Raw genomic sequence first — 17,107 nt, 5'->3', positions numbered from 1 at the left:
AAAGAAATAGGATTCTTCATCTCAAAGGTTCACACCTTTGATTCCTCAGCTTATGACCATAATTGCGATCAGAATATCCATTGCTGTTAAGCGAATCATGCCCAATTTTATCATCTTTTGTTTTGCCATGGTTGTAAAGCAAATCACTGCAGTTAAGTGAATCATGTGGTTGTTATGCAAAGTCAGTTTCCTCCATTGACTTTGCTTGTTGGAAACCAGCTGGGAAGGTTGCAAATGGCAATTACATGACGCCAGAATGCTGCAATCATTGTAAATTCCCAGTTCTCAAGTGCCTGAATTCTGATCACAAGGCAATGGGGATACTGCAACAATTGTAAGTGAGAGGACCAGTTGTAAGTTACTTTTTTAATGCCACTGTAACTTCAAATGGTCACTAAATGAATGGTTGTAATTCAAGGACTACCTGTATAAGATAGTTCTAGTAGTGTACTCAATGATCGGGACAAAGTCAGTGGTGCACCATCAGGCTTATGCAGTGGTGGGATTCAATTTTTTTTACTACCGGTTCTGTGGGCGTGGCAAGGGAAGGATACTGTAAAATCTCCAGTCAGAGGTGGCATTTGCTGGTTCTCCGAACTACTCAAAATTTTTGCTACCAGTTCTCCAGACAGATCCTGCTGAATATCATCTCTGGGCTCATGGCTTTCTCTAGTATATATATAATAGCCCATAACTCTTCTATGTAATACATTTGGTTTCCTGGAGTTATTACAAAATCCATCTGGTGTAACCTTAGAGAAAACAACAAAAGAATATTTGTAGCTCAAGGTTGAAATGAGGTGCTCTCTGAGCTTGCTTGTTTTCTTGCAGACGTTTCATTACCCTAACTAGGTAACATAATCAGTGCTAGTAAGGAGTGCTGTTTGCTGTCAGTTTATCTTCTGGTGGGGATGGTTTCAGAGATTCTTTGTTTGGGCTGTTTACTGATAGTTCTTTGGCAGTTTCTTGATTGGGGTATTGCTTACTTGATTGTTGGTCTGAAGTTAACCTTGGAGTTAATCTATGTTGATCTGGGTGCTGATTACTATTGGAGAGAGTCTTTTTCTCTTTGGGGCTGGTTGATTGTCTCTTTTGCATAGTCTGTAGATGTTGTTAATGCTTAAGTGTCTATTGATGGCTGATTTGTCAGAATTCTGGAAATTCCGTGGAATTTTTGGACTTGGCCTGGTCTAGGATTGTCACATTTTCCCCAATTGAAACTATAGTTAAATCTGTCTACATGTTGTGAAATTACAAGAACGTTCATCATGTCTTCTGACTGCTTATTGGTGTTAAGGGATGCATTCTGCTGCTAGTGTTCTGCCTGTCCTACATAATGGTTGTTGCAGTTCTTACATTTTATGTGGTAAATGACTCCTGTTTTTTTTTTAATTTCTGAGGTTGCTGGGTCTTTTGGTTTGCTTAGGATGTTCTGAAGGGCTTTAGTTGGCTTGTGTGCTGTGCCGATTCCATGTGGTTGCAGTAGTCTGTCGGTGGTTTCTGAGATATTCTTGATCTATGATAGTGTAATTCTTTTTAGGGTTTGTGTTAATTATGCTGCATTGGGTTGGATGGTCAGGGACTTTTTGATAACGTTGCTTGGGTATCCATTTTGTTGGAATGTGTTGTATAGAAGGGGTGGGCTTCAAAAAATTTAGCAATGGGTTCTGTTATGTTGCTGAGTGAGAAATTTGTTAAGTGAGTTTTGCCTCTTTTTATGATTTCTCTTGCCACCTTTCTTAAGTGAATCACTGCTGCTGTTAAATTAGTAACATGGTCATTAAGTGAATCTGGCTTCCCCATTGTCTTTATTTGTCAGAAGGTCGCAAAAGTTCATCACATGATCCGTGTACCAGAGGTGGCATTCAGCAGGTTCTGACCAGTTCTGGAGAACTGGTAGCGGAAATTTTGATTAGTTCAGAGAACCGGCAAATCCCACCTCTGACTGGAGATTTTACAGTATCCTTCCCCTGCCACGCTCACCAAGCCATCCCACCAAGCCACACCATGCCTACCAAGCCACGCCCACAGAACTGGTAATAAAAAAATTTGAATCCCGCCACTGCCCTGGACATTACAACTGTCATAAATATGATCCAGTTGTCAGGCATCCAAATGTAAATCATGGGAGGCTGCAACGGTCATAAGTTTGAAAACTAGTCAGGACTATCTGTGCATACGACTATGAAGAACAAACCTCCAGAGAAGGCATCTTGCTTATTTTAATCTTTAAGCAACCCAGAGTCATCTGTATGAGATGGGCAGCTGTATATAGTAAATCAAATAGATAAGGCACAAATACTTGATGCAAATCAAATCAATCAATCAATCAATCAGGCACACAAACCGCACGTATAAATCAAATAAACGAGGCACACAAAGTTGGCACATACCTTCCAACTAGCTGAGAATGACTGCTTGGTGAAGAGCTGGCTAGCTGCAATTACCAGGCATATGTATGCAGTGGAGTTATCAGAGAAAAGAGGAGAGGAGTGGCCTGAATTGATATCCGTAACTGCTGGCTTGGCAATGCTAGAAGGCTCAGGAGAGTTTGGAGATTGGATGGTTGCAAAACTTTTGAGAGGACTGATAGTCTCTGAGATCAATGAGATATTTAATTATCAACCTCAGAACTGTACAAGGTTTTACTGGCAAGAAGAGTTTAAGCACTGACACTGCAAAAGTTTTGTCTTCTTGCTCCACTAGGCTAAAAATGAAACCCAGGAGGGAAATTTCTCCATGTTTTCCACAGAAGATTTATCAACTGACATAAAAATGAAATGTATATCTTGACATCTCTATAGCCTATTGTGGAAATCCTGACTGTTAGTATCTTCAGGTCAGTTTTTGATACCTGGTTGATTGGCATTTACTTCTGGTTTTTTGGGGAAAAAATGCCCATAGCAAACAATGGGTTTGTTTAAAGACCGTGGCATGGTTTAACAACCATAGATTCACGTAATAACCATAATGACTCACTTAATGAGCATTGGAAAAAAAGTCATAAAATCAGTTCGGTCACATGATGATTTGCTTTACAAACATTACCACTTATCGATAGACAGGCTCCATTATGGCTATAAGTTGAGGATTACCTGCACTTTCGGGGATAGGCCCATGGCCAGAATGTCAGGGTAAAAAGAAACTATGATATGTTAGAGATAAACATTTCTGATCTGGACAGATTGGTACTATAGCCTGGTCTTACTTCAGAATAGAATAGAATAGAATAGAATAGAATAGAATAGAATAGAATAGAATAGAATAGAATAGAATAGAATAGAATACTTTATTGGCCAAGTGTGATTGGACACACAAGGAATTTGTCTTGGTGCATATGCTCTTCAGCATCAAGGAGATAAAAGCAAATTAAGAGATAAATTGCTTTTATCCCTTAAAATAACATGGTTGGAAGACTCTGATTTAAGCAGCTGGGTTTAGCCTAACTAAAGATGTGTTTTCACAACCTGAAGCAGCATAAGTGAAGTTACATCAAGGGTGGTCCAAAAATGGAAAATACTCAGCACTTTTCTGGAATTGGCCCTGATAATAAGCCTTGAATTTATGGTATCTTTATGTCTTTTCTTTTTATAAGACTAGAAAATAGGACCTAATCTTGTAATATTAATGATTAATACCTGGGCTTAACTGCCTCCTTGTCCTTTCATTGAAATAGGAGACTGTGCCAAGGAATGTCTGAACTGCTTTTGCTCAAAGCTTGCTCGGAAGTGAAAACAAAGATGAATTTCAAGGCTGAAGAGGTAAGCAACTTTCTCACATCAAGATAAGTGTGCCCTGCAGTGCACATTAATAAATGTAGCTTTTGCTGCATAATCAAAGAGATGTTAACAGCTTCCTTGTGAAAATGTAGACCGTTTAATAATTCTAGCTTTAGTTGTTATACACTTGATGGCATTAAAGACTGCAGTGGAGATTACTCATAATACTCATAATAAATGAGTTTTAACTTTGGTGTTAAAGGGGTTCCTCTCCTCTGACCTGACCTGTTTTCTGGGATTGCACATCATGCAGGAGCCAGATATAAACTTGCTTAACTATGTTGGGCTTGAGATGGCCCTCAACTAAAGACCACAACTGAGCCCAAAATTTATGTTGTTAAGTGAGAATTTGTTAAATCAGTTTGGCCCCATTTTAAGACTTTTCTTGCCGCAGTTGTTAAGTGAATTACTGCAGTTGTTAAGTTAGCAACATGGTTGTTGGTTTCCCCACTGACTATGCTTCTCAGAAGGTTGCAAAAAGTGATCACATGACCCTGGGACATAGCAATTGTCCATAAATATGAACCAGTTGCCAAGCATTTGAACTGTGATCACAAGACCGTGGGGATGCTACAAAGGTTGCAACTGTGAAAAACGGTCATAAGTCACAAGTCACTAGTGCCATTGTAACTTTGAACAGTCACTAAATGAACTGTTGCAAGCCAAGGACTACCTGTATATAATCCAAAGAAGAACTGATGCAATTGATGGATTAATATAACTCACAGGACTATTTGCTGTTTTCCTTCACTTTTGTTCTCTTAGTTTATTTGTGAATAAAGGAATTAAATTCTCTTAGGTACTGTCTACTTGAGAAAACAGAGCATATACAATTCACTTTTTACATTCCTTTGTGTGGATTCGCATGGTCAAAATCTACAAAATCTACACAGTGAAAATTATCTTTGGCGTTAGCAGAAAATTCCCCATTTCTCTGAAGCAGAAATTTCCCTTTGCTCCAGTTCATTTTAAGGGCACAGAGATAAGGAAGAGTCTGTTACCGTATTTGCCAATTATTGGGTAAGAATGGCAAAAAAGAGAACAGAATAAGGAACTAAACTCTTTGCAGTGCTGATGAGCCTGGGAATAAACTTTGGGCCCATGTGGTTTCTCTGAAAGGAGAAGCAGCAGCTAATGTTCTTCATTTATTGATTTTGCATGCTGGGGATTATGTCCCAGGACTGAATTGTTCAGGATGTTGCCTTTATAGTAGCACAAGCTACAGAATGATAAATATAATTTCTGATAATAAAGACAAATGAGAAACTTCATTTTAGTTCTACTTTCTATTACCAACTTGAGTAACAAAGCCCTTTGGGAAGGTGAACCAAGAAGTGAGATCTTAAGCAATTGTGTAGTTATTTTAACTCAAATATGGATTAATGTATTGCTTTTATTTTATTACTTTAGTAAAGGGAAAATAGAAACATGTCCATGTAAAATACAGCTTCAGACCAGTTCTCTCTGTCCAAGCAATTTCCAATTACAATTCAGTTCAATTTTATTCCCCCCCATATGCATACATCATGGGTGTCAAACTCGATTTCACTGAGGGCGCATCAGGGTTGTGTTTGACTTTGGGGGATGGGTGTGGGGGATGGTGGTCAGCTCAACATCACTCATGTCAGGGGCGCCTGTGATGGCCTGAGCGCTTTTCCAGTGAAAACGGGCTCCCAAGCTCAGTTTCCGGCTGCAATGGCCTCCTGCAACCCTTTGCCAGTGAAAATGGAACTCTGGAGGGCCCCTGAGCTCCATTTTCGCTGGCAGAGGTACCCCAGGCCAGTCCTTAACTGTTTACAGGGCGGCCCCACAGGCCAGATCTAAGCACCCCGTGGTTTGAGTTTGAGACCGCTGGCAAACATGATTTGTCCTAGATTCTGGTCTATATTTGTTATTTTTGTTTTTTATTTTTTATTTTAAAAATAATCACATGTTTATACTAGTACATCTGTTATTAAATAAACTAAAGTGCAGTGAAACTACAACTGTCATGTAAGTCAATTGACTTACAACTGACTTGTAGAGCAATATATATATATTTTTCTTAAGTTTTCATGGGTATTTATATGTATAGTATTCAGCTTTGTTCAGGTAAAGTCAGACAGCCTTTTCTGTGCCTTTTATTCTGCTTTCAGAAATTCCGAATCTTTCAGTGTCAAAATATATTGCATCTTCCTAGCTGTTGCTATTTTAATACTTTGCATAGCTCATTTTGCTTTACAGTTAAAACAGCATAACCATTATCTCGCAAACAATACGTGTTCCTTCCAGCTTTTACATAGAATCTCATTCTGTGGCAAATGACAGGCTGAAGAGAAAAAGAAGGTCTGTCTGTAGTTAAGCTGTTTTTCATACAATTCCAGCAAATGGAAATGGGCTCTAATTAGCATACAACCATAAAGGCTGGTAACCAAGCAGAGCAAAAATAGATGCCCATGTTCCTTTTCAAGGACTGGAGATTGCTACACCTGTGATCACCCTTCACTGTGACAACATTACCATGCAATATATCAGCTTTGTTATGAATGCCAAGGCTCTAATTGTTTTTCTACCCAGCTGTCCCTGGACTTTTACTGGGAAGGAAGAAGAGATAAGAATGCACTGGGATAGACAACCTTGAATCTGCTCCCTCTCTCAAGGCATAAGTTCTGTAATCATTGAGTCACTAATAGGCGCCAATTAGCAATGTCTCAAGAATTCCATTCTTCAGGATGACATCAGTGCAATCCAGCTTAAAGGCAAACATATAATACTGTATTTATATAAGCAAGTACATATTTATGAAATTGATTCAATCTGAATTCTTATTCCAGCTCAGCATGGAGCACTTTCATGTTTGGAGAGAGCTAATGAACAAGGAACATAACCTGCAAGGAAGGGTCGGTGGGTGGAATATACTGCACATCTGTAACTCCCAGCAGATGTGCTTGATAATGTAAAATCTGGTCTTGTCTTAAGACACTGAAAATGTACACCTGTGTTTGGATCTTTAGATCCTGAAGTATTCAGCTAAAATGTGCACCTGTGTTTGAACTGTTGCTATAGGGATGGAGCTGTTGCTATAGGGAGTAGGAGCAATGCAGATATGGGAATGCACCTGAATTCCTTCTAAGAACAAAAATCCATGAAGATTAAAAGTTGCTCCTATGTCAGTGTTTTCCAAACTTGGCAACTTTGAGTTGAACGCCCCACATCTTAAAGCTGCCAAGTTTGAAAAACACTGTCCTATATTCACCAAGAAAACAGATTCAGGGGAACACTTTTCATGTACCAAACATGCTTCTTTTTACAATGTAAAACATTTGTCAGTGTTCCAAATAACAACCTTCAAACCAACTCCGAGACAAGCGTTTTCTCAAAGTTTTCTCAAACTCTACATAAATGACCTCTGTGATCATATTAAGAGCAACTGTGTTCTCTTCTCTGATGATGTAAAGCTATTCAATACCACAGACAATACTGCTATCCTTCAAAAAGACCTCGACTATGTATCAGAATGGTCAAACAAATGGCAACTTCAAATCTCAACAAATAAATGCTCTGTCTTACATATTGGCAAAAAAATCAGAAAATAAAATACAGGCTGAATAGTCAAGATCTTGTTGATGATCCAAACTCTGTCAAGGATCTTGGAGTACTCATCTCTAATGATCTAAGTGCTAGAGCCCATTGTAACTACATCATCAAAAAGGCATTAAGAGTTGTTAACCTAATCCTATGTAGCTTTTTCTCTGGTAATATTATACTACTAACTAAGGATACAAAACATTTGCTAGACCAATACTCGAATACAGCTCATCAGTCTGGAACCCACATTACATATCTGATATTAACACAGTTGAGAAAGTCCAGAAATATTTCACAAGAAGAGTTCTCCACTCCTCTACTCGTTGTAGAATACCTTATGCCACCAGACTTGAAATTCTAGACCTAGAAAACCTAGAACTACGCTGCCTTCGGTCCGATCTAAGTTTCGTATATAAAAGTATACATTGCAATGTCCTACCTGTCAATGAATACTTCAGCTTCAACCATAACAACACAAGAGCACACAATAGATACAAACTCAAGGTTAATCGCACCAAACTTGATTGCAGGAAATACAACTTCAGCAACAGAGTGGTCAATGTCTGGAATACTCTACCTGACTCTATGGTTTCTTCCCCAAACCCCAAAAACTTTAACCTTAGAATGTCTACTATTGACCTCACCCCTTTCCTAAGAGGTCTGTAGGGGGCGTGCATAAGTGCACCAACGTGCCTACCATCCCTGCCCTATTGTTTCTTTTATTTATTTTTTATATGTATCCATGTACTCATAACTATATTTTTACTTATACCTATTATCTTGTAAGCAATTGACAAACCAAATAAAATAAAAAATAAATAAAATAAAGTTCCATTTTATTAGAATTGCAATATTGGCACATCTGGGAAAACCCGAATCTGAGAGTTCTGGGTTTTTCCTTCCCAACAGAAATTCAAAGATCCATCCGCTGCATCCACCCTGCACCAGTTCATCACATGGTCCAATCAAACATCGTCCTAACTGGAGACATTCCTTCAGACACCCCTTTCCAGGTGCAGGATAACATGTCCTTGACTTTATAAGAGAGAATGTTGTTGAGACTAATCTTCTACCTCTCTATGAATTCCCCCCTCCCAAATTCCGGGCACTAAATGCTTCTAAGTGAAATATGGCTTCCAAGGCTGACAACATTTCTTTCTGGGATAGTTAGTAGTCTGATGAATAACAATGGTGAGTTGATTTCTCCCTTCCAGTGTTCTTCAGATCTTCTTCCCTTGCTAAAGAGGTTATTGTTTTTCTGTTTTTCTGTTTCCTAGTACTGCAAGCTACTCCTACTGCAATTTGGCAGATCGAATCCCACCAGGCTCAAAGTTGACTCAGCCTTCCATTCTTCTGAGGTGGGTAAAATGAGGACCCAGATTGTTGGGGGCAATATGCTGACTCTGTAAACTGCTTAGGGAGGCCTGTAAAACACTATAAACCGGTATATAAGCCTGCTGTTGCTATTCCCATAAAGTAGATTTATTTTTGACTTAGCAAATTGTGTAGATACTGCCTGCAAGGCAAAACACCCCCCAGCACACATTGTAACTGATAAATTTTACTTCATTTACTTATTTCAGTTTAAATGTCGCTTCACTCCAGCTGACTCTAGGGAACTCACAATATAAAACATTATTTTTAAAAAATCTTAAAAAGGATAACCAGTGCCAGAAGCTCAACAGATTTTTCCATTAAACTGAGTGAGAATAGTCATGATATCCTTACTGAGGAGAAGGAACTAGAGGTGGATTTATATTTCAAAGCATGATGGTCAACAGAGGTCAATATCAGTGGGTTTGTTAGGAATAACATGGTTACCTAACGTAGTTTGGGTAAAATAATATATATAAACTATGATAGTAAGTTTAAGTGTGTGTCACTTTAAACTGCAAAGCATGTAATTTTGGGTGCGGTTGTAAAACCGCCATAAGAGGGAGCAAGAGAACCTGCTGGATTGCTGACTATGCTGGATTAATGGTTTGCTAACTGCGTGTTCCCTGCTGCTGAGTTTTTTTGAACGTCGAAGGAAGAAAGGAGGTTTGACTTCTTTATATCTCTACTGCGAGGAGATATATTACTGGACTGATATTTGTAAGTTTACTAACCTCTTTTTTGACACTGGACTTTGCAACTGAATAATCCCCGAACGGACTGAACTAGTGAATGATATATGGACTGTTTGACTATGCTAAAAACTCTTACTGGAATAAATTATTTAACTAGCACAGTGTATCTGTTTTACTGAGTGTAAGCTACAAAAATGTTTATCTCACATATTTGCCTGCCTGACTGACTGCCGTGCACATTCTGCTAGGGTGTATCCCTAACAGGGTTCATCTGTTGTGAATATGGAAGATGGTTTTCAGATGTTACATCTATCCTACTCTATGGAGTAGAGAGTTGGACTCTGACAGAAAGACACTTAAAGAGACTAGAAGCATTTGAAATGTGGATTTACAGGCAGCTGTTACGTATAAGCTGGGTTGACAAAATCAGAAATGAGGAGGGGATAAGCTACCTGAAAAGCCAAGGGAAATCATCAAAACCATAAAAAAGCAAAAGTTATAATATTTTGGACATGTGATACAATACCCGGAAAAATACGGCATACTTCACTTAATCCTCCAGGGAAAGATTGAAGGCAAATGAGATCCAGGCAAAAGAAGAACATCATGGCTTCAAAATCTAAGGGACTGGTTTGGACAAAACTCAGCTGCACTTTTTTGTGACTGTTGATAAAAATAGGATCGCCAACATGATTGCCAATGACGAATATGATATCCAATGACAAATATGGCACAAGAAGAAGGAGGAGGAAGATGATGAGTTGGAATGGAAGAGGAATAAATGGGAAACCACATGAAATAGTTAATGGAGGAGAATAAAAAAGTAGATAGATGTTGAGAATCTAAAACTAAGAGAAAGGGGAAGATGAAATAAACATGAATGCATGTGGTTGATTTTGTGAAAGTGTAGGTTTTAATGTAAATGAATGGGCTGAAATGTATGGCACAAAGCATGCTAGATATTCTTACGAATGAAGGCAAATATATGTGTCCCAGGATAATGTTGCAAGATCCAATCTGGGTTGATTAATGGGACCAGAGGTTTACTCTTCCAGTAAGGAAGAGTAAACCTCTGCTCACAGTGACTGACCCAGATTGGATCTTGCTAGATATTCAAGTCAGTTTAGACTTAATTTTCCCACTACAGGAAGTTGCTGTAGATTTTTAATGTTGTAAGCTACCCAGAGTCACCTTTGGGTAAGTTGGGCAGTCATATATATTTGTTTAATAATAAAGTAAAAATAAACTCAACCGTAATTCTTCCAGACAGCTGATTGTCATTTGATTAATCCCTCCTGTTTTTTTCTGCTTGTTAGAATCAGGGTGTAGTAAACTACAGTAGTTGCAGCTACTGCATTAGAAAAAGCACTGGATCCTAAAGTTTGATGTCAGTAATCCAGAGTTAATAAAACTGTCCAATTTAATTAATTAATATGTTGCCCATCTGACTATCCAAAATGACTCTTTGGACCCAACCAAATATTCCTGTTTGGGCTGCACTGTTGGCAAAAATGTGAGATGACAGGCCAGTAGGATTAAGATTTACAAAGGTTAAGCAAGTACACTTCCAAACTTACTTTAGCTAATCTGTATAGGTTACATAAGGCTGAACAAAAGGAGGAAGACCCCTTATGGATCTTTCTTTTTAAGGAGATGACTCCAACAGTCAACCAGAGTGGGCAGTCAGGCCAGAGCCTGAAATAAACTTCACTGAGAAATTTTACCTATAACTTAAAAATAGTATGCTCACCATAATATTCCTACAGAGATAATAGGCACAACTCCTCATTTAACATTTACTGAAATTCCATGCGTATGACTTGTTGAAATGGGATGCTGTATATATTAAATATATGTAGACCTTGAGTTATGACCACAATTTGGACCACAACTTCCATTGCTAAACCAGACACACAATCTTTTTTTTTTTTGTCATGGTAGTTAAGTAAATAACTGCAGTTATTATGTGGATCACACCACTGAGTGATTCTGATTTGTGTGAATCACTTGCCAAATGAATGGTTGTAAATTTAGGACTACTGCATGTTTTTATCCCTTATTATGCTGCTTCAGAGAAGAAGTGCATTTGTCTCAGAAAAATAAGGTTCTATCCATTCTTATATTTCCATATGTAAAAAAGACTTGTAACATTAACATATGATATTCATTTACCTATTAGTGTGAATGTTCAATAAGTTGTCCATTTCCTGCTCTAAGCAAATGTAAAGTAGATTTAAATATATTATTTGCAAAAAAATGAGCAGATCTCTGTGGGTGGGAAGCAAGATATGTTGTTTAGTGCCTTCTTAAAGGGATCGATTTCACCTGCTAATTGAGTTTTTCAACTTCTCACCAATAGAGCCGAACCTACAAGTCATTGTAAATTATGATTCATATCATCTGTAGCCATGAGACAGGCAAGATAGAGCTGATATAAACATCCATAACATTAAATTTACTGTCCTTCCTTTCTTCTATATGACCCTTCTGTCATTTTTCAAGTGAACTCAAACAATGGAGTGAACTTACTATGCAAATCCATACTGTGCTAAACACAATGTACCAAATTAAGGGGAAAAACACCTATATTCATCATAAATAATGGATTAATGGATAAGTTTACACACTATGCCAAAACCAAAGAAATGTAATTCCTATGTCAACAAATGCACATGAAGTCACAGCAAGATTTCCCAGTTGTTTACATAAATTTATACTTCCTTAAAAGAAAATCACTTGTTTAATGACTTGTTTTATTAAACAAGTGATTTTCTTTTAAGGAAGTATAAATACATCCAAAGCCTATTGTTTCTATTGTGAAAGAGGCATGATATTTGCTGTCAGGAAGAGATGAATATATGAGCAATTGGACCCTTTTGCTGCATAAAATGTTGATCAAACCCATTAGATAAATGTGCCGATCAGGATAGAAATTATAGTCCAATGCATCTAGAGAAGTAGGGAAAGTGGTTCTTATCAGACACTATTCCACTGTAAAGACATGACCCTGGATGCACGTTTGATCCTAAAATCAGTGGAAGATGGTTAGGTTATAACCATTTGATTATAAATGATTATAATCTCTTTCAGTTAGAGAAGTAGATGTCAGCATTCCAAGTAATGCACCCAAAAACAGAATTCCGAGGCAGGCAAATTCCTCAAAGAACAATTTATTGGATACATCATATTGGCACAACTGGTGAAAGCCGACTCTGAAAGTTCTTGCAGCTTTCACCTTATTAAAAAGTAAAAGATTCCCCTTTGCCCCAAGTCACTGGTCACGCTGTCCAATCCGGTTGCTGGCCAGTTGCTTGGTTACTTTACTCCTCCTCTGGCCAGTCACCTGTGAGAATGTCCTTGGTTCCCACAAGAAAACTTCAGGCTCACTTCAGGGTTGACAGTTGACACTTTTATACCTAAGGAAATAATTATTTCATCTCTTTGCCAAAGTGGGTATTTCTGTAATGGAGGTGAGAACAAGAGTGCTAGATCTGGACTGCAAAACCTGGATACAGAATGCTAGCTAACTTTTGCTTCCCCGATTTATAGCTCAAAATGAGAAGGATATATTTAGTGAGGGAAAGCAGAAGCTCCATAGAATGCATTTTTCACCAACTGTCCCTAAGAGGTCCATCAAATTAACCTATTTTCAAAGAGTTTCTAGGTGCATTAAGCTTTATGTATTGCTAGCTCAGACTCTATGAATAATCAGAAGTATTGCATGCAAATGTCACCTACACATACACTAAATCTGGTGCTTTGCAGATAAACTGGATTGTGTTTCCAAATTTCCTCACCAACATAAATACAACAAACTGCCCAAGATCTGCCCAAGCACAATTTCCATATCTTTAGTATTCAATATCTGGACTGAAGATGGGCCAACATTATCTGAAGTAGGACATCTATTTCCTTCATTTTTTTATTTGATTCATATCGTCTTCCATCTCATGTCCTAAAGTCTGCACTCCTGTTGTATAATGTTTTGTTTGAGCATTGCAGATGTCATGCATGTTCCACAGTGTTGCAGGAGTATGGTGGACAGGATAGTTTTGTCTGATCTGTCCAGCAGTGGGATTCTACCTGTTCCACTACTGGTTCGCATGTGTGTGCTAACCTAATGCACGCATGCAGTTTTCCCCACACCAGCTGAGTCCTTCAGCACCAATCAGCTAAGAGGATAGAGAAGAGAAAAGCACAGGGGTGAGTGGGAAGGCCGATCCTGTGCTTTCCTCTTCTTTCTCCACTCAGATGATTGTGAGGCTTTTTCCCCCTCTTCTCAGCTGATCATCAGAAGCTTTTTTTTACTACCGGTTCTGCTGAACCTGTCTGAACCAGTAGCCTACCACCACTGGATCTGTCCCTGAATGCTCCTGTATTCTCCATGTCACTATCACCACTAGTCATTTCCTTTCTCTTTCCTATTGAGTCCAAACTGTATAGCTGTCTAGAAGTAAACAGTATCAGGCTTTTACACTATGGCTCATACATAAATCAGAAATGGCATGGAGATTTCTCCTTTTTCCCCCCTTATGAATAAGTTGATAATTTGTCATGATTACGATTTAGGGAATGAACCAAGCTAGAAAACTAGTTCTATAAAAGCCAACATATAAGGTACCACTAGAAGCAGTACTGACAGCTAAGCTGATTTGCCCAATACTTTGTACCCTAATACCGTGTTTCTCATATAATAAGGCCGGGTCTTATTTTTTTTTTTGAGCCCGAAAAAATGGCTAGGCCGTCTTTTGGGGGTGACTTAATTCCCCCCTTGCATCCTCGGGCAGGCGGGCGGCGACAGCTTGGATGTTGACCTCGGTGTTGGTGGGGCACTTCCTATTGGGAGACCTTCCACCACCGTTGCTTTCCCTTCTCCCGTGCTGCTGCGGCATTTGGAGCAACACCATGGCATTTGGCACAGCCATGCTGCATTTGGTGCAGCCACACTGGGCCAGCCAGGGCTCCTCCCTGCAACCAGAGCCCGGTGGAGACACACAGCTTCAGGTGCTCCTGTCGCCGCCTTCCCGGCATCGCTCAAAGGCAAAGCCCATTCTTTTAAAAACGACACCCTACTACCGGTACGACAAAGCCTCCCCTGCCCAAGAGGGCAGCCCAACCCACATGGGGAGGCGAATCTCCCGAGACCGCAGTGCAGGATTGGCCCACCGTGGGAGAAGCGCCCAGCCACCATCCTTGCCTGGCGCTGGGCAGAGTGCAAAGAGCTTCACCTGGGGTGCCCAGTGCAGCTGACAGGCGGACCCTCCTGCCCGGTGACAGAGCTCTGGCCAAAGCAGTGAGCGCCTCCCGCCGAGCCATCCGCTCATCCCACCAGGGCTGCACCGGAGCCGGGTGGGCTTGGCAGAGCCAGGAAAGTGAGCCGCGGGTGTGCCCCGCCTGCCAAGCGAAAGAGCCAGGCCGACCCGAGCTTGGCTTCCTTCCCAAGTCCCTCCAGCCTGACCCTGAAGTGGCCACTGGGAGAGGCTGCCTGAGGCAGAGATAGCGCCCACCCATCCGTGGACAGGAGGCAAGGCGATGGCCCATGCCGCGTCCTCCAAGCTGAGCCCGCCGAGGTGAGCACCTCTGCCTGATGCCCGTGCCGCTGCAGCATTTGGAGCTGCCGGCACGTTTGGAGATGCATGGGGACCGGGACGGGCTGGGTGAGGGGTGGAAAGGATGGGCGGCTTCAGGCTCTCTCTGCTAGACCCGCCAGCCAGGGAAGCAGCACCTGAAGCCGAGTGTCTCTGCCAGGCTCCAGTTGCAGGGAGGAGCCCTGGCTGGCCGTACGTGGTTGCGCCAAACGCCACATGGCTGTGCCAAACACCGCGGCGTTGCTCCAAACGCTGTGGCAGCACAGGGAGAAGGGAAAGCAACGGTGTCAGAAGGTCTTCCGATATGAAGTGCCCCACCAATGCCGAGGTCAGCGCAGGCAGCACCATATCCGGGTGTGCAACAAAAGTACTTCCTAACGGCAAGCCCCCTGCCATTCCCCCATTTTGCATGTTTTAATATAGGCCTTAATTTGGGGAGGGGCTTAATTTCATTTCATGCCTATAAAACATTGCTGGGACTTCCTATTGGGGGAGGCCGTATTGTTGGAGAAACAGGGTACTTTTCCTAATGGAGAAAAGTACAGAGTCAGCTGAGCAACTTCCCTCCATAATAGTGTAGAGAGTAACTTCTAACCCAACTTTTGCAGAAAGGAATCTCTGCCACCCACAGAAGTAGCTTTTCTGAAGAACAAGAGAGCTTTGAAATTGACAAAGGTCCAGGATTAGATCTGATCCTTAAGTTCAATCCGGCCATCCCTAAGTGACTTCTCCTGCCATTTGTCACTCACATTTGAAATTTTGGTGAAAACAAAATCAGATCATTGTTTGTTTATTTCCTTATAATATATTTTTTTTTGTCATGAGCAAGGCCTCCATGTACTTTTGCAATGAAGTTTAGACTATGCTGATTCTGACTTGATCTATTGTACACCACAAACTATTGGTCAATGCTGATGACAAGAACAGGAAACCTCTCCTCTCCCAGATACATATACAAATGCATGAAAATGGGTTTTTTAGTCCACACTCAGTGCAAATCTAACCAACTATATTCTTCAGAATATACATTCTGTTTTGCTTCTTTATTTTGTCTAAACGTTAACAATTCTACTAGAGGTTCAAAAACGTCTCTAAACTAGGCACAGGAATATAAAACAGCATTCCCAAGGTTTAAAAAACAGCTGAAAAATTCTGAGAATGCAGTTTGGAATTTTTCAAAGGAAGAAAAAAAATAGAATAAGATCCTTGATAGATATATTCAATTGTCTTAAATCAGTCCAATTGTTCCTAGTTACTACAGGAATTGAATTCATGCTCAAGAGGCAGATTGGGTTAAACATCAAGAGAAGCACTTTCCCCATTCTGGTGCTCTTTGATGCTGGGACTATAGTTCTTAGAATTCCTAGCCAATTGAGGAGATTGGGATGGACTGAAGCGGCTTGTATAAAGTCTACCTATCTACAGGTAGTCCTTGTTAAAAGTCCACTGGGACTGGCAATTCAGTTGTTAAACAAAGAGGTCGCTAAGTAAAACTGTGACTATGTTTATATGATCTTACTTCAGCTTTTCTTAGCTTTACAGATCTCTCCCTGCCCCTCCTCTCTCACACACACATTTAATGTTTTGATAATTTACATTAAAGAGCCATACATTTACTTCATTTTTTAAAATGTTCTAAATAGGTCTATAAATTGGTTAAAGTTGTAATTTCATGACCATTTATATGGAAATTAGTTGCTCTGAAATCAATGAAGCATACTTCTTAGTAAAGTTGTATAGAATTATGCTATCACTTTGAAAGGATAATTTTTTCCTACTATCATCACTTTCCCCTTTTTGATTTTTTCCTTCTGTCCTTAATTCCAGCGCATGTGAGTATAAGAAAGACTATAACATACAATAACAAAGTACCAAAAATAACATTTATCTTATGTAAAAGATGAGGTCCTATTTCGCAGAGACCAAAATCATGCAACCAGTTGATTAACCATTCTGTTTTTGCAACTTCCTAACATCTGACAGACATTCTGATGTGAAAGTTGCATAGAGATTGATGTGATATAATTTTAATAATTTTAATATATTTCAGTGGTCTTTGCCTCTTATAGCTGTTTCCAACTACCAATTTCCCAAAGGTCATAAT

At 39.9% G+C, this 17,107-nt stretch overlaps 1 protein-coding gene and 1 long non-coding RNA gene across 4 annotated transcripts in view; one reads left to right on the top strand and one right to left on the bottom strand.

The window, feature by feature from the left end:
• FYB1 (FYN binding protein 1) overlaps window positions 1–17,107 on the bottom strand; it is an 85,224-nt gene that overhangs the window by 67,183 nt on the left and 934 nt on the right. The gene's annotated exons all lie outside the window — the stretch shown is intronic.
• The window catches only part of LOC148132587 (uncharacterized), a 27,407-nt gene continuing 13,941 nt past the window's right edge, over window positions 3,642–17,107 (top strand). Inside the window, exons 1-2 of the long non-coding RNA XR_015748257.1 lie at window positions 3,642–3,761; window positions 8,624–8,704. This is a non-coding gene — a long non-coding RNA (uncharacterized LOC148132587). The remainder of the gene's footprint in view (window positions 3,762–8,623; window positions 8,705–17,107) is intronic.

Source organism: Notechis scutatus, chromosome 2, assembly GCF_049901735.1.
Source record: "Notechis scutatus isolate UNSWTSFEM ecotype Mainland chromosome 2, rNotScu1.2, whole genome shotgun sequence".
NCBI classification, from domain to species: Eukaryota; Metazoa; Chordata; class Lepidosauria; order Squamata; family Elapidae; genus Notechis; species Notechis scutatus.
The sequence above is the reverse complement of the archived record's forward strand: the minus strand, read 5'-3'. Positions and strand labels throughout refer to the sequence as shown.